Source organism: Tympanuchus pallidicinctus, unplaced genomic scaffold, assembly GCF_026119805.1.
Source record: "Tympanuchus pallidicinctus isolate F22 unplaced genomic scaffold, pur_lepc_1.0 scaffold2, whole genome shotgun sequence".
Lineage (NCBI taxonomy): Eukaryota > Metazoa > Chordata > Aves > Galliformes > Phasianidae > Tympanuchus > Tympanuchus pallidicinctus.
Window position 1 is genome coordinate 34541992 of NW_026294721.1, and position 24435 is coordinate 34566426.

The following is a 24435-nucleotide window of genomic DNA, read 5'->3' on the forward strand; positions in this document are numbered from 1 at the left end:
AGGTTTTACTTGAAATTTCCTCCATCATGTGTACAAATCTCTAAGTGAAAGAGATCTGATCAATTTAACTGGCATCACAGATCCACTCCACTGCCTGCATCCCTCAGCTCAGCAGGAAATCCCAGCAAGCTGCTGGCTCTGCATGATATCCAATATATGTGTCTGCTACAACAGCAAAACCAAGCCCTGCAGTACTAACTGGAAGATGGAGGTTTTTTGGCTATAACGAGATCTGTCTTTTGTTTGTTTGTTTGTTAAGCATTGCACAATGCTTCCTATTTAACACTGGGGATTGAAGGTTCAAGATCGTCATGGAGTCTGAACAAAAAGTAGTATGTGTAGGTCCCCCATAAAATAGCCTTTGCTCATCACATTTGGACAGACACTTTCATTCTTTTCAATTTTTTTAAGATCCTAATTGAAAGCTCTGCAGAAAAGCTGTCAAGCTAAATTTATGACAAAGGTGGCTGCTTCAGCAGGTTGGTTTTCACACTGCCAGCTGAAAATAAGGCTGACAGCCATGTGCATGACAGAAAAATAGCTCATGCTGAAGAACTTTTAAAAATTGGTATTTTTATAATTGATCTGAAGTTTTGAATCAGGAAGACAAAGATGCTGTGCTGTTTTTCAGAGCATTTACAGGCAGTGCTCCAGAAAATGACTTCCTCAGGAAAATTTCTCATAAGGATAGCATTTAAATGCAAGTCCCACTGAGATTTAAGCAATATCGAATGTAGATTTAAATGCAGCATTAACAAGGTTGCTTTTCTGAAAGAAGTTCAGAATACAAAATACAGAGAATATCTATATAAACAGGGTTCCCACCTCTGAGCTACACAAACATTGCCAGTAATGATAAAGCGCCGCTATGGAGACATTTCTGAACCACAAAGTTTCAAAATTTCCTGCTAGCTGAAATTTGCTCATGTTCTTTTGTATCCAATCTTTTTTTTTTGCTGTATTTTGATTCATTTTGGTAGGAACTGGTAGATCAACATATTTTATCAACTACAGGAGTTACATCTTTGATTTCAATTAGTCTTGACTCAGATCCTGACAAAATAAATAAATAAGCAGGCTATGTCCACAAATGAATTCAGAAACACTTTCTCTGGAAAGTGGTATGTAACAGTGATTTGAATGCATATTCATCTATCTTATTATATAATGGCTTTGAATAGAAGAATCTCTTTTTCTTATACCAGTGACTCTGAATATTCAGATAATTTTATTTTCTTTCCTCTGCATTTCTTTTCAACTTTCTGACTAAAAACCACTTCCTACTTCCAAACCCTTTATTTTCACAAGTTTCCTCATTCCATCAACACATATGTTTTCTCCAATGCCTTTCATCAAATTCCATTTCAATCAGAACTTACATTTAAAATAAAAAAAAAAGAAAGTATATAGTGAAAAGGGTACAACAGATGGGGGAATAAAATAAACCCCAACAGAATGCAAATTCTTTCAGCTGTTGCTTAAATATAATAAAATCTTTACCATCATGGAAAAGGCTTTTCTTTTCCCAATCGTTTCTCTGCCTTCGCATTTTTTGCAGTAATTCCTAATGTTGATGCCTTAACTCCAGCTGCTTGGATATGAAAAAAATTGTGAGCCCTAGAGGAAGCCGTTTGTGGTGTGCATTGATCATACTTTCTAAGAGCAGCTTTTACCAACAGATTACTTTTGACATAAATTTCTTGTGTCATTCTTCTTTTTTATCATATACTTGAATTCCATCATTAGTAGTATTTGCTCTATTTAGCCTTACACATCTGACACGGCAACTTGTGGCAAGTCAAATTCGGCTTCTCAAGCAAGTGGAGAATGAGAGACTCTTTTAGAGTCTGAGAGCTAATTCACACATCCATCATCAGCTATGATCATACAAGCTGTCAAATTCCAGGAAGACAAAACACTTCTAGTCATCAGAAGGAGAGGAAGGCTATGCAGAATCAGCACGTTTCAGAAGGCACAAGGAAGTGAAATCACATCTGCTGGCCTGAGCATTCAAGCAAAGCCACCAGTATGCAGCAGGAGAAGGAGATGCAATAAATGGCCAAGCAATTTAACTGTAAATTATTTTACATCTGGGTAATTACATACATATGTGAACAAAGTTGCCCATCGTAGATGGTGAATTTGGACTTGCAATAAATTTGCAGGATCTAGCTTTGTACCTCTCATATAAACGCAGGTAAAGATAGCCACCTACCAATGTGAGTACTGTATTACTCTGGTAAAAAGCATCTGTTCTGCAGGACCTCAGTCACCCATGGGACCATGCAGTCTGTTGCAACTATGTCAGAGAAGGTGCGTTTCAAGGCTGCTGGATCCCACTGCTAGAAAACTGCTTTTAAATCCTAACGAATTGTTGAGTGTCATTCAGTACAAAAATCATGCTAAATGTATTCCATGGATAATATTAACAAATGTGACTGTTTCAGACATAGCAGGGCAGATGTCATACTGCATACTTTTTCTAGTTGATCATAGGAAAAAAATACTGAATGATCACAACAAGAGGCTACATCGTTATGCCTCATACCAGGAGAACTGATCTGATGCATCAGTGAGGACTGAGATAATCTTGGCCTTAGAGGCCAGAAAAGTGGCTCATGTGGCAGCTTTCTCAGAATAGAAATAATTGGCACTTTTCTCTAAGAGTAAAAAAACTAGTTGCATTGATCAGAATGGAGAAAAATTCCATGTACATTATCAAGTCAGAGATAGAAATTTTGACTAAAATTAGAAAAATTCTGAACCTAACACTACTAATTCTAAACATGTATTTTTGTTTGTTATAGACAGGAGAAATGTGTTTCTCCAGGAGAACATTAGCCTGTAAGATGTGAAAGCACTAATATTGAGCATATACGAAAATCTTTAAGTAAATACATGAGCTTGCAGGTATTGTCAGTATTTTATAGCAGAATAAGTTGAGAAGGAAATCTACAGATTTCCAGTCCTATGCCAGTGGAATTACTAAGCCATGCTTTCTCCCTGAAGAGCCCAAAGGAATCAATCTGTTTATCAGAGTTAAAAAAACATTTGAAATTTCATGATTATTTCCTTAATATTGATTTTTGCTCACTATTTCTAAAGATTCCCACTTTCTATCACATTCAGTAAATATTACTAGTTCATTTACAGTCTACAACCAGAGTAGCTTATGCCTTCATCCATTTATAGTCACAGAAGCATTGACAAAATCAGATATTTATGAAGCTCAAGTTCTAATTACCGGAGACGGGGCTAGCTGAAGGAGTTCTTTTATCTGCAGGATATTGCAACCAGAAAAATCTAATCCGTTAAGCTTGAAAATTCAAACTGGAGGTTCTGAGCAGAAGCAAGCCAACTTCTCCCAGGGGATGAAAAATAAAAAAATAAAAAAAATAAAAAAAAAAAAAAAGGAGAGAGAGAAAGAATAAAAAATAGCCTGCAAGTCTTCAGATGACAGTTGGCTGACTGAGACTGACTCACACACTGAGTTTTTGCCGTATTGTGGAATCACTCATCCTCACTAATTATCAACACCTTCCCTTGAATATGTGCACAAAGGTATGTTGTTTCTGAAAAGTAAGGGCCACAGTGGTTTTGTTCATTTTTTTAGGCATATCTCCATCCCTGTCACAGAATTCTGACAACAGCTCCCAGCTATTGCTAATCCCCTCCCTAAAGGGTGGTTCCAGGGATGGAAGTCTGTGTCCTGCTAGGCTAGATGTTTGGGTGCTTTCTGATAAGAAATTGCTCCTGTGATCAGAATCCTCCAGCTAATTCTAACAGCTCCATTATGGCTTATATGTTTGTCACAGAATAAATATTATTGTTATCTGGAAAGCAGCTGTGTTAGCTATATCAAATCAGAACCTTTATTTAATCATGTTTTTCATCATTATTAACTATCTAGCAAATTGAGTATTTACACAGGACATCAAAAAATTCAGACTACCTGTAACTCAATGGAATTTGCTCTTGCTTAGAAACCATTGCCACCCATGGACTGTATAGGTGATAAGAAAAATACTGCTAAAGTAGCTTGATTGTGTAAAGAGCCTGATAAGCACTCTCTCACTAGCATATCTTTCTTTAATTTATGGAACAATTATTGTTGCTATTGGAGTAAGTTTTACCTGCTGCTTCATTACAGCACAGTATTAATTGGAATTTTATAACACATTTTAGTATATTCTTTGTTCATACATATACTTAAAATATGTTGATTCAATATAAAGAAATTTTCTTTTCACACTGCCATTTACTTCAGACACAGTATTTTTCAGAAATACATGATTTTGTTTATTTTACACATTTTTTACCTCTGTGAAACCAAAGGCATTGGATCTTGCAGGACACATCCTTTAAAGTAATTTCCATAAAGGCTTTGTGATAAGCACTGTTTTTTTTTCTTCTAAAAATCACCAAAGACTTTAAATGTCTGACATGAATTGCTCTTGCTATTTAAGATATTGGCAAAATGCATAACTGCCATTACATGGTTGCTAAGCAGGAAAATCTAAACCCTGCCTTATGAAAGATTTGACATGGAAAAATGTTGGAGGTTAAATGGGAATGGGAACATACATCAGAAAGTAGAAAGTTGCAAGATTTAGAGGAGGTGCAGGTAATAAATGGTAGAACAATTCAGCTACTGTAAATGCCTACATAGAAAAAAAAACCAAAAAACAAAAAGCTTGTTATGAAATAAACACAGTTCAATACTCAGTTACTAAATTTTAGGGGGAAACACTGCTTAGGTAGCTTACCCCATAAACTATTTCTGTCTTCCTGAATTTTTCTGGTACATTCTCTGAAAAAAAAAAAAAAAAAAAAAATCATTGAAGACCATTATGGCTGGAACTGTATTGAAATAGAGACCTCTGCAGTCAGAGTCACTGTGGCAGTTTCTATGTTCTTGTAATTGCCCAAAACAGAGAAATTCAATAATCACAAAGAAAAATAGTAGTACTTTATCTAAAAATAAATAAGAGATATGCAAAACCAAAAGGATTTGGACAGTGTTCCTGACAATTTACTATGAAACTGTAATTCCACAAAATACTATTGATGGTAGTAGTAGAGACACACATGGTCACTGCATTTTTAAGGGAATCTTCTAATATTAAAGAACAATCCTTATATATTTCACTTACACAAGAAACACTATTAGTATGTATGGTACCTGTTGAGTCATGGCCTGAACCACTGATTGAATACCTGGGGAAAAGACCAGGTCAGCCCTGGGAGCACAAGTGTGGAACCTGGCTACAGCCCTCTTAGACAACTTTTGAGGGCTGACTGCTGCTGAGAAAGGGTCTCTGGTTGGACATCCTTCCCTTGGATTTTTTCTGGTGAGCCTAGATCTTTGGAGACAGGTGAGCACTTCTTTTTAACACCTTTCTATTGTGTTTGTCCCTTTGTCGTTGCACCTCCTGCATCACCATTCCATCATGTTGATCTTTGTGGTTGTTACAGTGTCACTAACACAGAGAAAAATCAAAATAAAACATTCAAATAAGTACAGTACTTAACCACAATTTGGTACACTTAAGTGATTTTCTTACCAGCCAATGACCTTACATTAGTAGATCCTATAAAAAAAGTGCACTTTTTAAAGAGCTTTGATCCATGTGTATTAGTAGTGGCTGGAAAACATATCACTGAGAAACAGCCCAGAGTAACAATGCCTTTTTAAAATGAAAAACAAGTCATTCTCAAGAAGCAAGAACACTTTAACACAAACATTTTTTTCTTACACACATCCATCCTGATGTTCATGATGGAAAATCTATGATAGATCACTTAAACCATGTACTTCAAAAGTTTACTCAAAACAGTTTAAACTCTTAACTAGGACAAAGCTTTTAAACTTATAATTTCTACTGCTTCTTTTCCCTCTCCTTTGTTTTGACACTCAAGGTAATGAGTGAAATCAATTTCAATTTTACTATGTGGACTTCTGAATTTTATTTTTTTTTCTGCTGTGAAACCTAGTGCTCATTTTTTATCATACTCATATCACAATCAACACAACCTAACAACAAAATTCTTGGATACATTCAATATATACAAATTATAGTAGTGGCATATTTAAATCCTGGAAGTACTGAATACTATCTGTTATTCGCTTTGATGCTTTATCAGAACACAGGCTTTAGAGTAAATTGGGATTATCAAATTATGTAAGATACTAAAGAAATTCCTCTATCTAGCAATGGTAACCAATACTACCCAAATGTAAGGAAAGACAGCTGACTTTTCGATGTATCAGTGAGACAGCTTTGCAAAATTCAGCACTCAAAAAATCTTTCAAAACCTATTTACATCCTACAAAGCTGGTTTCTATTCCCATGGGCTTTTTTTACCAGGTTTCAGAGGTCCTGTTAGAGGAATTTGGGACAATTGGTCACGACTCTTTTTCTTAACCAGCTGTTTTGGATATCTTTCATTTACATTCCCTCCTCCTCCAAACAAACAAACAAGCAAACAAAAATATTGCAGTCTTCTAGTCTCAAAAAAAACCTCTCTCCACTTTCACCCACTTAATGCTGCAATACTACTCAGTCTCAAAGCAGCCTGCAGCAGAGTAGCACAATTCATCCTCACAAGGGCTTTTTTCCAGCTGTCCTCTCACTAGATACATGCAGACCTGATACACACTTTTGAGAGTACAAGCCCACTCTCATTTGACATCCTGCTGATAGTCCCTTTTGTCTGAGTATTAGTAAATGTCTTTACAGATAAGTAAATATTGGTATCAGCTTTAAATAGAGATTTAGATAAGTGTAATTCCAAAATTTGCCTGTGGGTATAAACAGCCAGGAAGTAATAGTGTCTTACATACATGTTTCTAGACAGAGCTGACTGGTATTCTTATCTCTAGCAGACAAAATCAGAATGCCCTTATATCCAAAAAGGTCTTTATTTTCCCTCCAATTTAGACCAAAAGTCTCCCTTTATAGCTTTTTGCTCCAGATGCCAACCTAGAAAATGGAAATCCCAATTCACTTCTCAGCTCAAGTGAGACTTCAGATGAATAACTTTGTGTCTCAGCATCTTAAATTCCCCTTCTGTACAAAGCAGGTAAAAATTCTTCCTAGGAGCAGCTATTTAATAAAATGATGGGATTTGTTAGGAACGTTTACATAAACAGCTTTCATGTCCTGATAATAATAAGGGAAATCAATGTATTTCACTATTGGTAATTTTGCTGAGTCTAGTTTAACAGATTTATCATCATAGTGTTTTCTCAGCACTTCACTATACAGCATGCACTATGAATTTAGTTTATGCATGTACTCAAAATTTAAAATAAAAATATAAAACTAAATTTAAGAGCTGAAATTGAAGTATTACATTAAGGCCACTTCCTGAGTAAAGTGTTCAAAATTGTCTTTTGTTTCTGTTCTCTTTGCTCATTTAGTTAGCTTCATTCCTGATAGAATATTTAAATTTCTTACAAAATATTTCATTATGTTTGATACCTAATGGAAAAATAATATGGCCATGAAAAAAACACTATGGCCATGAGATTAATATTGCTAAAATACAAGTGGAAATACATTATGGATGTCCTGGAATTGCGACTATTAGATATTTCCTAATTTGTGAGAAAATGACTCTTGATATGTGTTTAACTGAATTCATTTGAATAATATGTATACTCTTGCACATAAGGATATGTTTTTCTCAGTTATTTTAATATGAGTGATACCAACTGTAATCATGTCTACAGGGTAAATATATTTCTAAAGTTGTTATTGAATAATATTCAGACTCTAATTAGATTTTTTGGTGCTTCAAGCCAGCTCAAGCATATCTGTCTTTCAATATTTACCGAGTACTTACATTTTTACATAGAAAAAGTCAGTTGAAAAATACTGAAAATATACAGTGATAGTCCCCTTATTTCTCATTTCTACTCACTAATTTTCTCTTTAATTTGCACTTAACAAAGTTTGTCACTTTTGACAGTGTTTTCAAAATCCTATATATAGTTTAGAGCATACAACTCTAATTTTCAAAATCTGTCTAAACATCTTTTAATTTCAGAGAACCATTTGTTTTGCCATTTTTAGGTCCTCAATGTGCTTTAAATCATTTTAGCATAGCTACCTTTAAAATATTTTTGTTTTCCCTTAGTCTTCTCTTCATCTTAAGTTTTGGAATCCATTAGACCTGATGGCCACATGCACTCTTAGCATTAAATGCATACTTGATTATCCTGCTGCTATGCCTCATTGAAAATAGCTCCAGTTTGTGAAGTGGAACAGAAGGAGATCAATAAACATCTATCTGTGTTGTTAGTAGAATACCTCATGTACTATGCACATAGGCTGTGCATAAAGCAGAGCTGTAAAAGTAGAGAGAAGTCTTTCAATTACCTCAACAGACATTAATCACTTTGCTTTGTACAATCATTTTCACTTTATGAGTACAGCCAATACCGATGCTAAGCACGTAGCCAGGGAACAGAAAGATGGATGCGCATTATAAATATTAACTAAAACACTTTTAGGCTACAAGCTCACTTTGTTTACTTCTTTGAAAGGCTCAATTCTCCATTTTGAAAAGTGTGTACATGATGTGCCATCATGGTTCTCCTTCAAACCAAAGCTGTTCTCTAATCTCATGGTATTTCTTCCCTATTTTCTCCCTGTAAGACACTAAGATGAATCTCACCTGGAATGATTTTGCTATGTGCAAAATGCAGAGTAACAGTATTTCAGATTACTTTTGAAAGTCCTCTGAAACATGTAATTCATCTTGACTTTTTAGTGAGAACTTCAGCAGCATATAAAATTACTTAGTGAAATCAGGATCACAGTACAAAATAGATGTTCTGTGTCTGAGCTGACTTTTTTGATGAATAAATTACAAACAAAATAACCATTCTTCCCAGACTTGTAGCATGACTCTGCTGTTAATGCATACCACTGAGTATTCAATATTTTGCATAGGAGAAATGAAACGGCAAAGAAATCATCTCCTCTGGGAGGACATTCTCAGGGCAAAAGGAGGAGGACCCTGTGTATACTTAAATTAGGAAGGAAACTGGGAGGAAGGATCATTATTTTTACTCCAAAAAGCTTCCAAATCTTAGGTAGGAGAGATGTATGATGTGGCTAAACTGAGACTGGAAATCATCTGATATTCACACAGGAAGTTTTGTATTGTTCATTATTTCTGCTAAAATTTCTCCAAAAACCGTGAGAATCAAACTGCTTTTGGGGAAAGTTCTGCAAACAACAGGTATAATGGGCTTGATCACAAAGAGCATATACATGTTATTTCTCTTTCAATGTGTTTCCTTTTTGCTTTCTGTTTTTCTGTTTACTTGTTTATTTCCACATTTTGATTTCTCATATTGCAGCTTGTATCTGAGCCTTTGAAACATCTTTCATAAGATTTCAAGAGAAATCTTAATTTTCTTAATATATCTTAAAATTAAGATAATCTTAAAATTAAATTATCTTAAAATCTTAAATTTTCTTTCTCTAAAAGACAAAAACTCTCAATTTCCATTCTCATGTTATAAACATTTCAGGACCTTCTTATTTTCAAAACATAGAACCTATTCTTCCTAACAATGTGTGATAATAGCAAAAATGTGTGTTTACTTATGCCTATTTAGAATCATGATGATTATATATTTTGTATTCATTGCTTGCTACTAGTTTAGGAGAGTCCAAAATAATTTTCCTCAATCATGTAATTACAGAATTTGCTACATCTGCATTGTTAGGCTTCAAAGAAGTATGTCAAGTCTCATGCTTCAAACATTTTTTTCTCTCTTCCATGAGCCTCTAATGCACAGAAAGTATAAAAGTATGAACTCCAGAAGTTTGTACAACGAGAAAGGAAGGATGGCTTTGCAATAAAAGAATACAAGAGACTTATTGCCTGCCTCAGCAAAGTAGACTTATTTGTACAGGACCTTTTTTTTTGTTTTCCTACAGAGGCATTCCTTTAATTTAGCACCCTACATATTTCCTTTTGCAGGTTTGTTCTCTGTATACTGCTTCATAGATATGCACGGCATCTGATATACATCAGCCAGTGATGTAAAATGTTGCAAGCAACTCATGCACTCTAGGTTCTCATACATTTGAAGAATACAAAATGATAACGCTTTCGGAAATATACTTCTGCACTTCACTGCTTACATATGAAATCTCAGAGGGCAGTAGCATTTGTTGAGCAGAGAAGAATAGCTCTGTGTGAGAAACTTGTTCCAGAATTTCTCTGTAATTTTAAGTACGTCTTCTTCATGCGCATGTTTCAAGTAGGAAGGAGATTTTTAGAAGCTTATTACAATTTTCAGCAGAAGACATGCCTCAAACAAATAAGGTTTAAGATCCACAGTATGCTGTAGTTAGAAGGTCACTTCTCACGCTTATCCTGAAATCCATACAACAGGAGCTTTTCTAGATGTTTTCAAAAATACAATAATGTAACACTGGGTAGAATTCAGCACTCTGACAACTCTGACAATCTGATTATCAGAATATTTAAAATATCGCATAAAGTGTTCCCCCCCCTCCCCTCCAGGTAAGACAAGTAAGTAGAACTGAGATGGATATTTTAAGCACACTGAAAAGAAAAAAATGGGGGGAGGGGGAGAAGGAGAAGAGAGAGAGGGTAGAGATTTTTCTATGAATCAAATATTTAGGTTAACTCACGATGGAGGAAATTGGTGAAATTCCTCAAAACAAGATGGCTTTCCTGAGGTAGTGCCCCATGACCGCAGCATCTATGGACAAAACAATGGAAGAACAGAAGATCTGGTCTGAATAAATACCCAGAATCTATTTGATAACTACATTTGCAAGCTCACTTATACTTTGTAAGAATATATATTTGAGTATCCTGGAGACATTTTTCAAATAACTGCATGGCATAGATCTCATATCTTTTGCTAAGTCAAAGCTACAAAATTATGAACTGGAACTTTTTACTCTCTACTCTGCAAGCCCACAGGAATAAAACGCACTGTTTATTTTATTAAGAAATATTATTAAAACAATCAATCTAGGATATAAGAATCAAGAACAAGCTTTGTTCTCATACTGTGTGACATCCTATATGTCTTTAAATTACCTTTTAAATCATAAAAATACACTCAGATCTGGCCTCCAGAGCAAAGCTTTATAAAGGAAGACTCAAGGTAGTTATTAATTAAGTAAAACTTGTACATAAGGAGAAATGAATGGTAACCCAACTTTCTTGTGACACTGACCACTTTCTCTGGGGTGAGTTTGCTCAGAAGAATCACAGAGGAGCGTAAAATCGTATGTCAACTGAAAATCAGTCACAAAGTGCAAGTGCATTAATTAAAACCAATTTTGATGAAGCACTTTTTTGTGGGCACTCTCTTTGCCCACTAAGTTTTACTACTAGTACTTTTTAAATTTATTTATTATTTTTGCTTTTAAGAACTAGATTTATTTAGAAGTGGCATATTATGAATATACATGAAAGTAGGAAGGACAAAAAAATAATCCATAATAGAAATTCTTCACTAAGAAGGACATGAAAGACAAGCAGCTTCTCAGATGCTGCATAATGCTTAAATTATATAGACAAGGTAAAATAGGACAAGATGCAACTAAAGCCAGATGCAGAAAGATGGTTATTAAGTCTCCTTCAGTCTTCATCACTGGCAAAGAGTAATTTGTTTCTGTCAGTTTAGGAATCCCACAGCTGTCAGCAAGAGCAAGAAATATTCTCCTATAAATTGTATCTGCAGACATTAGACAAGTTTGAAGCCATTTACTTGTGAGAGTAGAGCACAGAGTCGAGAATTCTGCTGTGACCACTGAGTGTGATTATGAAAGACAGCAGTGTGTTACAAGCTATGGCAGAATCTGGCACAGGGATCTGTGTTTCTTGTGAATGTCCCAGTGACCCTAATGCCAATGAGAGGATACTGTACTCTAGAGTGACATTTGTGGAAACACAGCTGGGCATATTCTGATGGGGGAAAACCAGCTTCCTACTCAAAGAAGGCTAACTTAACATCACCTTCAGCACAACTTGTCCAGGAGATCCTACACAGAATCATAAGGGTTGGAAGAGATTTCTGCAGACAGGAATGAATGAAGAAGTTCCTAAAGCTCTTTTCTTCTTGAACAGAAGGGCAAAGAGTGATTAGATAAAGATTTAGCAGGACTTCACCAATGTATGAGTCACCAAAAGAAATAATTTTCACTAGGTGATGTATGATTGGGATATAACACTCCTTATGCTCCAGGTACCCAATAAAGTAGTGCAATTATGTACTCAGTCTCACAACCTCACTCTAAGCCTTATGCTGCTACAGTAGAGCAGATTTGAGCCTATTGATTAGATATCTATTTATGGTATAAAGGTACTTCACTGTATAAAGACTTTTTTTTTTTTTTTTTTTAAAACAGAATCTTATTTCTCTGTGGGGAAAAAAATATTTTAACTTAAATAAAATGATCAATTTGAGAAAAACTAAGTAATATGTTTAATAAAATCATAAAATGCAATTTTAAGCTGCAGTGAGCTGAATAAAATATGAAACAGGAGCTTGCATTTTTTATTAGAGTTCATTAATCTTGTTAATGACTTATTGAGTATCTTTAGTCACTGAGCATGATAAAAATTGATCCCAGTGGCTACATTGTTATATGCTTTAGCAACTCCTTTTTACAGCTGCATTCAACTATTTCTCCAGTCCGTTCTTGCAACATTGCGGGCAACACTACAGCATGTGTGATTTATGGATGGGAACTACTTTAAAAGCTTTAACACTGTCCTGAACTGAATACAAATACTTTATTTTTTTTTCTCTTGCATATATGGCTACTCAACAGCAGAATAACTTATCTATGAAGACAGTCTATCAGCTTTGCTTTACATTTTTATCTGTCCCAAGCTTACTACAACTCTGTTTTAGATGAAGAATATTCAAATAAATTTTAAACACATGGTAACAGGAGTCCAGTCCCAAGTTACAAAGTTTAAATGCACTCAGGATATCCAGCTATGCAGAAGAACCCTTCAGTTAACTCCTTGCAAAACAAACAGCTTGATTCAAAGTGCTGCCTGGGCTTGGTTGTGGCTTTGTGCCTTCCCAAAGAACTCTGCTGGTTGCCACTGAAACTGCCTTCCAGACTTCAAAATAGATTCCTGTGTGTACATTAAGCTCAAATTGAAAGGATGCCATCTGAGATAAATTAATACTCTTCTGTGATAAAGCTTTATGATGTCCTAACCCATACTAGCTTAAAGAGTCAGCCATACAGTGCCAAAGAAAGTATACCAAAGATCTATAAAAATCATGCTGAAATAAATACAGTCCAGTATTTTGTGTGCTTTGTGCAGGCAGTGGAAAAGTATTTGATGTGCTGTAATATAAAAAAAAAAAAAGGGTCACATTATAGTCCACATCCCCCATTTCATTGACACATAAAACACAGTACAACACAATAAACTCAAGCTTGAAAGAAGCAATGCCTACAATATAAACAGAAATCCTGGAGGGAGGAGCGAATAACGTAATTAGCGTGCCAAATAAATGTTAACCACTCTAACTGATGACTGTCAAATAAACCTGCTTATAAATGAAGACCGAGATAGGACTGCTGGCTTTGAAGCTTCTGTTATTCTACCTGTCATATGTACATTTTTTTCTCTTCCGAAGAAAGTTTACAAGCCAATAGCCATGCATTTATAATTACATGTTTAAATGAAAGTTAGAAACATTTAGGGACAACCTGAATACAATGAACTCAAATGGAAGTTCATAATACACATTAAAACCAATTATATCAAGCTTTATGTCTAAGTAAAACTGAAGCAACTGCCAGCATCATTAAATGCTACTATCAACTCACAAATTCAGTAAATGAAAAAAGAACTGGGAAGACAGATAACTCCCCTTTCTTCCTCTCCCTCCCCCCCAAAAAAAAGGATGGAGTTCAGATAATATACCACTACAGAAAGCACTATTAACTTTATCATAACACATTTAACTCCAATAAAGTTTAGAAAAAATAGCACCATGATTTTATGTTTGAAAAAGGTTGTATTTGTTATAAATGAAAGCTATTTAAATTCAAATCCTTTATTAAGCATGGCACAACTTTGTCGTACCAACTAAATGTTTTTTCATGCAGAGCATTTAGATTTCTGTATATTCTCTGCTCTGATCCCCAGTTCCTTAATTGGGCAAAATCTTCTTGGATTCACAGTCTTTCCCTTAATACATGGTACCAGCAAAGATCAAACTGAAAATAGGCTCCATCTACTTTCCATCTCAAGGCTATTTATCATTTATAATCTCATTTATCTTGTTTCAAGGGCACTGATGAATTAACTAACTAAAGATTGCAATTAATAATCAAAATTTTTTAAAAAATATTTTTTTTTCCCCCAATCTCAGAGATAGTACCTCACTACTGCTGTTTCGTAGGCTTTTGTTTCTTTTCTTTCTATTGTTACTTTTGCTTATAAAAATCAAGAACTTTGACAAAATGTTTGAGTCAGTGATATACCTGCAGTCCACTGGAAAGCATGCCATGACAATTGATTTGTAGGTGACCCAGTCAGCAGAAACAAATATGCTCATTTATTTTAGAATACAGAAATAATCAAATGTTTTCAGAATAGTCTAAGTAGATATGATGAAAAAATCAAAAGCTGCACACTCTTTTCAAATGTTTAGGAAGAAAGACTTTTTGCTAAAGCAGTGCATAATGTACTCTTGAAATTAACTTTTTACTCTTGGGCTGGAATCCTAATGTCACTCCCATTTAGAGGGCAGCACATTTAGTCATCTATTTATATAGCTCATATATATATGAGCCATATAATATATTATATATATACATATAAATAAGGCTTTTACGTACAAATATAACCATATACCATGTACGTATGGCTCATAAGGCAGATGAAGTCTTCCATGTATGACACACTCTCTTCTGTACATCACAGCACGCAGAGGAGACGCTGTTTTGGAATAAAAGCATTTTCCAATTGGTAAGCAGATGTAGGCTGCAGTGTGTGGCAAGCCTTTCCCCAGAATGTAGTTACTAGTAAGAAAGAGTGTAGTACTTTAATAGATTAGCTCATTTTGTTTACATTATCACACCTGATGAGTGCTATAAAAATCCTCTATTCAAGTTACTGCTTTAGTCTTTGATATTTCAGGAGGCATAATTAATTTCCTTCAGAGAATATGAAAACGGCTGCAGTCCTGCTCCCTTCGTTTCTTGCTTACACAAGCCAGGCTGTCACTATGGCTTATCAGTACTGTCATTCAGGGGACTGTATGCTTTGTTTTTTAGTTCTTTCTCCAGCTGAAGATGGAGAGTATAATGAATGCTTACAAAATGAAGAAATTCAGAGAAGCTTATTAACATGTACTTACATATATTTGTTGTGCTTTGCAGTTAACTTTTCTTCCAGTTGTACTTCTTTTTACTAAAAATAGATAACAACTTCAGTCTCTTTTTGGTCTTCCACTTTAATTTCTGGATTATCTTTCAGTATGAATTGTACACGGTTTCACCCATGTTTCTGCAGTGCAACAGATCTTGTCATTTTACCCAAGAGTCCCGAAGTAATTAATAAATTCCTTTTAGTACCATGTTAAATGATACCACTAAGCATTCTTTTTTCCAATCCAAAAAAACCTTGTTTCCTGGGATTTTATCCACCTTTTAGACTAAGGAAAATCATTGTAGCTTATTACATACAGTTTTGCTTTTCCCTTTTGAAAATGGAAGCTTTCTGAGATCTATTAAGTATTAGATTTGTTATATGTCCCTGGCACCTTATATAATAGTTTTTTTTTTTTTTTTAACAGTGTTTTTTTTTTAACCTTCACTGTTATTTATTGCCAGTATAGAGGGATACTTTGGAAATACTAACTGTATTAAGAACAACAATTAAGAAAAGTTCCCCAATCTGAACGCTATTCTCCAACTGTTTTCAACCACCAGGATAATCTTTGTGGAAAAAAGCACATGTGAGCCAGTTACAGGTTTGGAGAAACAGCCTGAGAAAAAACATCTGCAACAAAATGAACTCAGTAGGACTCTTCAGGCATATAGGTAGGAGAAACTTAGCAGTCTCCTCTCCCCTCAGAAATACAACAAATAAATCCAAATTAATTCCTACTTCAGGAACCTGTTCATCACATAAATTCAGGCATTCATTTGCTGTTGGATAAGTAGGCACCCACATCTTGGAGTGGAATACTTCCACAGTATTCAGTGTTTTTGCACTGATTCTTGAAATATTTAACTTGAAGAATGAGGCTATTAATAATACAAGACTGAATGAGGGGTATTATACTACTGCCTATCAGACAAGAATATTAATCATTCACTACAAGAATTAGAGTCAAGGAGGATATTTCACATACCTAGATCTTGCCAGGTAAGCAATTACTGTTGCTACAAAGAGCTAATCACATTTTTTTCCACATGCTATAGGTGCTCTAACTGTCCATAATTTCAGTATCTGGAAGCTTAACCTTGCTTTCATCTACGTTACATTTTCACAGGTATCAATTCATTAAAGTCAAGGGATTTACTCGTTTTAATAAACAAAATAGAGAACAGATTATCAATTTTGCTCTAGAAAGTAGCTCTGGATAACAAATATGAATTCTTTGTTATTCCTTTCACATTTTCAGTATGGAGATAAAAACGTTAGTGTTCACAGTAAAAATATGAGGATTGTTTTCACACTATTGTACCTATATAAAGAAAGTAGGTTAAATCTTGCAAGCTGCCTCATCTTGTTTATCTCTTCTGTATAAATTTTGCTCTACTGATGAAGTAAATAGAGTACGAAAACTCAGAGCTATTATTCTATCAGGATCATCACTGAGGTGCATGATAGAGAGAACAACCATGTTTCAGAATTCTCTGTAGCTACATGCAAAAAATACGTTTCTACCTATTGCCTCATTTTTGTTCAAATAAATTCTTTACTAGAATATATCATTGATGTCTTTTCACATCAGGATGACAGCTAACACCCACTTGGAATTTACGTGTCTTCCTTAAGTTTACTGTGTTCACTTGTTCATGAATTCTGTGAAAAAAAAAAATTGAAACGAAAGACCTGGGAAAAATCTACACAGCAGTTATGCAATAACATCAGCATTAATAAAACCAGCTGCTAAAAGTCTCTGTGGACCTTCCTTCTTTTGGAATATTTTTGGTAAAACCAAACCATCAACTAACAATATAATGTTAGAAACACTACTGTATCTCATCAGGGAGGGTCATGAGGCTGACTTACCAGTTTGATAAAATAGGTTTGATCCAGTGGCATTGAAAAGAAGGGCATAAAATTTTATCAGCTGTTTTGACCAGTCTGAGATAGTCTCTTTCTTCACTTAACAAAAGAATCCTAAGTGTTTAATGCTTGAAACAAAACATTAAAGAACTAGCTCTTATGTCTTTCATTCACTGTTTTAACAACAAGGCATGATATTCTTTTAAGATTATTGACATTCCAGGTAAACTGTAAAAAGCAAAAAAAAAGAAAAACCACTCAAAGAGATTTTTGAGTATGTTGACATGTACATGAATTGTATGTGAATCTTGCAGAATCAATAAACAATGCTATAACCACGTTGCAGTATAAATGACAGTAAAACTCAGGGACTTACTAATTCTGTGCTAGGACCATGCATTCCAGCAGTGATGTGAATGAAGCTGCAGGCAAGTCCGCATTCGGGGAAAAAACAGAAGTTCTCTGTAACATTCAGTAATAGGCCTCTGTCTTGTTCCTCAGTGCCTGCAAATCAGAGTATGAACTGCACCATAACTTCTATGGGCCATAGAATTCACTGGACATTTCTGTAGACTTCTAGCTATGTAGGACCCCACACTGTCACATACTACAAAATTCTTCTTTACAAACTAACAACATGATACAAAACACAGGATATTTTTCTCTTCATCTGCTCTTATGTTTTATGTTTATTTCACAGGGAAGAGGAGAAAATGACAGGAATAAGGGTATTCTGAGGTTAAAAAAAAGATGTAAAGAAATTGATATTTTGAGGAATATTTTTGACACATTTAAGCAGGGCTTGGATTTTTGTAAGATGATGCACATTAGTTCTTATTATTCTGTAATTTTGAAAGCATTTCTGAAAGATGCCCTGGAATTCCCAAAGACAATATGCTTACTTATGTACTGATATATGGGTTTAAACTCTTAAACACTTATATCTCTAGGGCTGACTTTAAGCTGCTTCAAATGCATTTCATCAACTTCATCTAAACAATCATAATCACTATGTTTAATGAATTGCCTAACAAATGTAATTCTGCTCCTTGGACAAAGATTTGAGAATTCAGGTAAACAGCTGTCAATCACCTAGCCAGCTGTCAGTGCCTAACTGGAATTAATTTTAAAAAGGAACCAAATACTCTTTGTAAGGCAGAAGAGATCTTCATTGACTTAGTAGAGTTTACAAGCTTAACAGCATTTCACACTAGGTAAAGCTCACATTTTACTTGTAATTCTTATATACTCCTGTTTTGGAATATTTTCTCTATTTCAGAAGAACATCTCTGGATGTTACTAGTACTATCTCAGTTTTTCTACATAACTCAAATTGAGATAGATATTCTATCATAGAAATTAAATGGAGTCAAGACAAGAACACTAAAACGACGGTGCAGCAGAGAAAACTGAAAGCAGTAAGTGGTTTTGTATCAGCACTTTTATATCAGACAATTTTTCCACACATGTAGGCTTCCCAACAAATTCTTTTTGTCACTGTAATCACTGTCATCAAATATTTGTGAATGCCATTGCGAAGACTAACATAAACAGCTAACATAAAAACATATAAATTATTTCATATTTATCTTACCTGCAAGACAGAAACTTGCTGAAAATCCCAGAATAAAACTGAAGCTTCTAATTTGACTTAATGAATTCAGTTTGAAGGAGTATCTACAAATGACAAAATGTGGTACAAAATTATCCTAAAGAAATATGTTTTCTCCTATGAGGAACAGGAATATCTCAGAAGTTTTAATTCTGCACACGCCTACATATAACGAAACAGTGGATATGAGTAAACCTCATATATGTTTATTCACATAAACATATCGCACTACCTTCATGGTGTAAGTTACACAACAAAGTCTTTACTAATCTTTTACACATTTTTATTAAAGAAAAAATCTGCTTCATAGTAACAGAAATGCTTATATTTACTAAGCTAAAAGTTTTCATATATGAAGAGTAAAAAAAATATCACCATAATATTAAAGAATACTGAGGTATTTTATACAAACTAGCACTTCTTATCAATCTGATTTCTGGCTTTTTTGAATCATTTACATGTGATAATAAAAAAAAAAAAAAGGAGATACTGTATGCATGTACTGAAAAGAGCACTGTCCATAACTTTTTTGCAAGAATATCCAGTGTTTCCTTCATTATATTATAAAAATTATCATTGAAAAGCAATATATTAGGCCGAATAGTAGGATCTTAATTTTTCATCATTATCAGATTCAGCTAAAATTAATTCGATATTTTTCATAGACATTTAGCAGAAGCGTATTTTTCTTAATAAATATGTGAATTAATGAAGAAATAGAGGAGAGTCTTTGAATTATAACCTGGGTCATTTTTTCAATTAGAAAGTAGCTATAAAAATAAAGACAAGATTTGTCCCAGTGCATTACCATCACCCAAACCATTCTGATCAATAAATTTGCTAATCAAGATTAATCTACCAGAGCTTTTTTTTCCACTAGCTGATTCCATCATCGATCCAATACATGATGTAATTTCCATTAATAAATACTCCATCATACAGGTTATTTATTTCATAATGAAAACAGAATAATATCAAAACCTCTGCAGAAAAGGTTTCCAAAGATCAGATTTAAATAACCGTAAAATAGATTAGTTGCATGTATTTGGTAGTACAAGTCTCTCCTTCATGGTTTCAGAAAGAAAAAAAGCCAGGACAAAGAAAATCATAAAATGTTCTTCTTACTCTCTCGGCAATTAGGGATTGTGAGGATGCTTTTCCTGCCTGGTAAAGAAAAAAGGAAAAAGACAAGTTAACAGATGCCACCTCATTCTTCTGCTGACTATTCATGTTGTAAAACCATTACAGCTAACAAGGAAACTCAATTTTAAGTTCAAAAAGGGATTGTGGAGGTCCTCGTAAGACTCTGACTGAACTAGCCATTATTTCATTGCCATTAATTATTGAATGGTGTGCCTTATTAGTAATAATTATTATATTCTTATTATCATATCCTATCACTTTCTAATTGCTATCATTGAATTAAACCACTGAAACTATCATACTTCACAATTAGTTAAAAAATTTAATACTTAGTGATGGGACAACAAGAAAAGATTCTGCCAGTTTTTTCCCAAAAGCCAGCAAACAGTTGCAAAACATGGGCTGCAAGGGCAATAAATACAATAGACAGATGGCAGCCTGCAGAGCATGTCAACCTGGGGCCTTCTGCAGCTCTTCGGAGGCTGCTGCCATTTGGAAATAGCTGTATTTTGACTGCAGCCTTGTCCTACAACTACACTGTGTCTTGTGACACAGACCTCACACATTACATCGTGGGACTGGAGTAAGGACTTCAGCTCTTTCAGCATCAGAAACGTACCTCCAGCTCCCGTGATCAGGGCTCAAAGGGAAGTCAGAGGTTGTACAGGCATGTAAGTAATCAGGTTTCAAAATCTTAGGAGGAATAATTTTCAACCAAATTCAAAAAATTTTCGACCAAAATTTTTTTCCTTGAGATTAATAAAACAGAATGATTTAAATAAAACATCATTATTTGTATTCACCAACATTTTCTAGCATACATAATTTAGTGAAGTATGCTAGCCCTCTCTAGTCCTTGAATCTTATGCCCTCTAGTCTTATGTCCAAGCTGCAGGACACTCTGATGAAGAAAGATAGGAATAAGGAAAAAAGACTTCTCCTTATTGTTTATGGAGATCTGCCCCACCATCTCCCTGTGGCCATCACTGCCATACATACAGTAATTCAGAGTTTGTCATACAGACAGAAAACTAGAAAAAAAAAAAAAAAAAAGAATAATTGGTTTGATGCAGAAGATGAAAACACATTGAATTTAAAACCAAAAACTTTTGTCTGATCTTTTTGTCAAATGTTTGATGCAGCAATGCTATCCAGCTAATAAAACAATTATGTAGTCTCCCACAGCACAAATTTCATTTGTCCTGTTTCTTTTATGATGTTTTCCTTCCACTTCAGTATTCCCTACTTTTCCTTCTCCGTATCTTTCCCAAGGTCTCCCTATGGTAAGTGAGAGGCCTTCAGTGCTTTTTCCAGTCTTCGGTTACTTCCAGCTACCTTCCCCATCTTTCACTGGATAGAGGGACTGGAGGCAGAAGGAGGGCACTGGCTTCTGCTAATACTTATGGTTTGGCAAGTGCTCTTGGAATAGATGGGCGCTGAATTTCAATTTGCAATGTGCATGCTTCCTCTCTGTGAGCCATACATTAGCCATCCCTCCACTTCTCAGTCAAGGAATTTCATGAAAGCACAGGATAGCTATCTTCTCTTTTCTTGGTTAAAATTGTCTGTTAAGTTAATGAGGAAGAAGGAGAGAAAAAGCCGCAAGTACAAACTAGCTAAAGCACAGTGATGAGCAAAAGTATCATCTACTTGAGAAAAGAGAAAAGAAACTTGCAAGCCAGATGCTGAATGAAGTCTGTTTTTAATGAGACCACCTCCTCTAGTATACTAGAGATGTCAGTCCCCAAACATCTCAGAAAGGGAAAATGAGGCCTGGATTTCCTGGAGATGTGCAACAAACAGAATCAGTACTACCACTATGTGAAGGATGCTTCTACATCTTTTCTCACTTTCTGAATATTTTCCTTCTGCACATCTCTTAGAAAGTCAGTCCCAAGCCATGCAATTCTCCAACACTGTCTCTCGATTTAAACAGCAGGTAATATTCCTTATAATGAATACAACTGCTTTGTGTACCATGTGCCTATGTGCCTAGGCTTTATTACAATTTATTTGCTAGGAGAAAATAAATTAAAAAAAATAATAATTAAAAAAAAAAAAAAGGGTGAAAACAGTTGATTCAGTAGAGGAAATTTATAAGATAAAAGAAACAAATGAAGTACAAGATTAAAAAAAATAAATAACAAAAAAAACCCCAAACACAATTAGAAAGAGAATGAAGTAATTAATGCATTAAGGATTCACCTGTTCCTACCAGTCCCTCCAATGAGATCTAATGCGAAACCTTGTGTGGATTAGCTTTGTAGATGCATTTTACTACCTAAGAAGTTCTGTGCTCATATTCTAACTGGGATTATAGATATTCTAGTAGGAGGGACCCCCAAGCCCCTTGTAAGCACTACTCTTAGTTTCTTTATTTCAACTTGATTTGTATCTATCCATACAGGGTTCACTGTTTTTCCTTGAAAGATTCTTCACTAGCCACACTTTCACTTTATATTCTATACTAAGAACACTGAATCCATCCTCTGCTTTCTCCATAAAACATGGTGGATGAGGAAACGAAGACTTGTTTCCTGTATACTGTGCTACACAGTCAGCCAATAACCTAAGAATTCTGCTATATTTTGATTTGTATTTATACAACACAGATAGAAATCCCCATTTTGAAAGTTTGGAATGCAACTGCATCTATAGGAATTATTTTTATATCTGGAAAGTTTGAGTCACTCGCCACACTGATCATTAATTTCAAATATAAACTTTTTTAATATCCAGAGTAACGTTCATGTTGAAGATCTCCCCAAACATGGACCCTTGCTTTCTGTGGCCATACTTTACCGTCAGTAAAGAAAGGACTTCTACGCAACCCTCTTCAGCTGTTCTGCAGTGGCTATTTGTGAAACTCTTCACCAGCCCCATCTCAAGTCTGCAAAAGTATGTAAATTATAGCAATTACCAGCACCACTACCAACAACATATTGCAAAACACAAATGTAACATTTTGGCCAAGTCTCTCTGCCAGAGGATGGAAAAGAATGCAGACCTGTTATAGGTAGGGAAGACAGCTGGGGACTGAAGCCTAAGCAGCTTAAACCCTGAAACCATGAAGAGCAATTTGTGCAGAGTCTGCCTGCCTGGTGCACAGCATCTGCCAAAGAGACAGACTGACAAAAGATGATCGCAGCTGTTAAACAAAAAGCTAGATTCAGGATGGATGACTTGCAGAACAGAACATGCTTGCTTTTCTGAGATTAGCAGAATAGGAAAGTAGGATTTGCATTAGCTTTGTAGCTTTCCTCTTGTACTAAGATGACACAGGTAGATGCCTACAAAATACCACAGCACCTCTTAACACAAAGTATTTCAAAATGCTTAGCTGAAAATAGCAATAAATACTGATTTTCAGATGACCAATGGACTGCTGCACACTGGTGACTCAGAGCTGCACTGCGAAAAAGTTCACAATTTTCTACTGAATAAATTTCTATTTGAACGCACCAATTTGAGTGTTTTACAAGGAATCTGAATTGACTGTTATTTACAGTTTTGTTCAGCTAAAGACACTGCACCCAGAAATCACCTAGAGGCAACTAGATTACTTACAGTAAGCAAGTACATAATGTATTAATTGCCACACCCCAGGCACATCTGAAATGAACCATGATGATGAACAAGCTACTTCAACGTAGACAAATTTATACTTAAAATGCAAGATTTGCATCATGCTACAGGCATTCTCTTCCTCCAAAAAAGACAAAACATGGAAGTAGGATGTAAGATCTACTAAGATAGACTGTATTATCTTACTAGAGGCAGCCACAAATATTTGCTAGTTTGTTCTAGACCCATAGCTGGCCTAAGATCACAGTAACTTCTCTGCATAGTCATACAGCAAGAGGCAAGTCCTTTGGCAAAGGTTGGAAGCATTTTGGAAAGTACTTCTTTTAATGGGCTCAACACTTCCAGTACAGGAAGTGTGCTATCAGTTTTTATGGGCAAGCTTGTTATACGTAATTGATTACTTTTTCTTTGAATATACATTGATTCTTCAGCAAATTTGTACTAACTCTTCATTCTTTAGAAGGAGCATTATCACAACCAGGGTTTGGCATTCATGCTGACAACAGTAATAAGAAGTTTAGGACTCAATGATCAGGAAAAATGATCAGTACAGATACACACAGATGCACACACATCTGCCAGTTAGAAACCTGGAAAATTGGTGGGTTATCTGCAAGGCTGGCATTGTCATTTCTTTGATTGCATCCATAATGTAACAGGTATCTCAAGTCTTCATCTGTGGCTGACCTAGACCTATTTATGAAGACATTGATTTCACTAATGAGCTAAAAAAAATCCTCACCCACAAGTAATAAATAGCTCCTTTGTCTACCTGCCAAAATACTGTCTTGCAAGACATTAACTCTTTT

The 24435-nt window shown here is 35.0% G+C and overlaps 1 long non-coding RNA gene across 1 annotated transcript in view; it reads right to left on the bottom strand.

The window, feature by feature from the left end:
* Positions 1–10753, bottom strand: part of LOC128080176 (uncharacterized) — a 47410-nt gene extending 36657 nt beyond the window's left edge. Inside the window, exon 1 of the long non-coding RNA XR_008206528.1 lies at positions 10683–10753. This is a non-coding gene — a long non-coding RNA (uncharacterized LOC128080176). The remainder of the gene's footprint in view (positions 1–10682) is intronic.
* Between the last annotated feature and the right edge of the window lie 13682 nt (positions 10754–24435).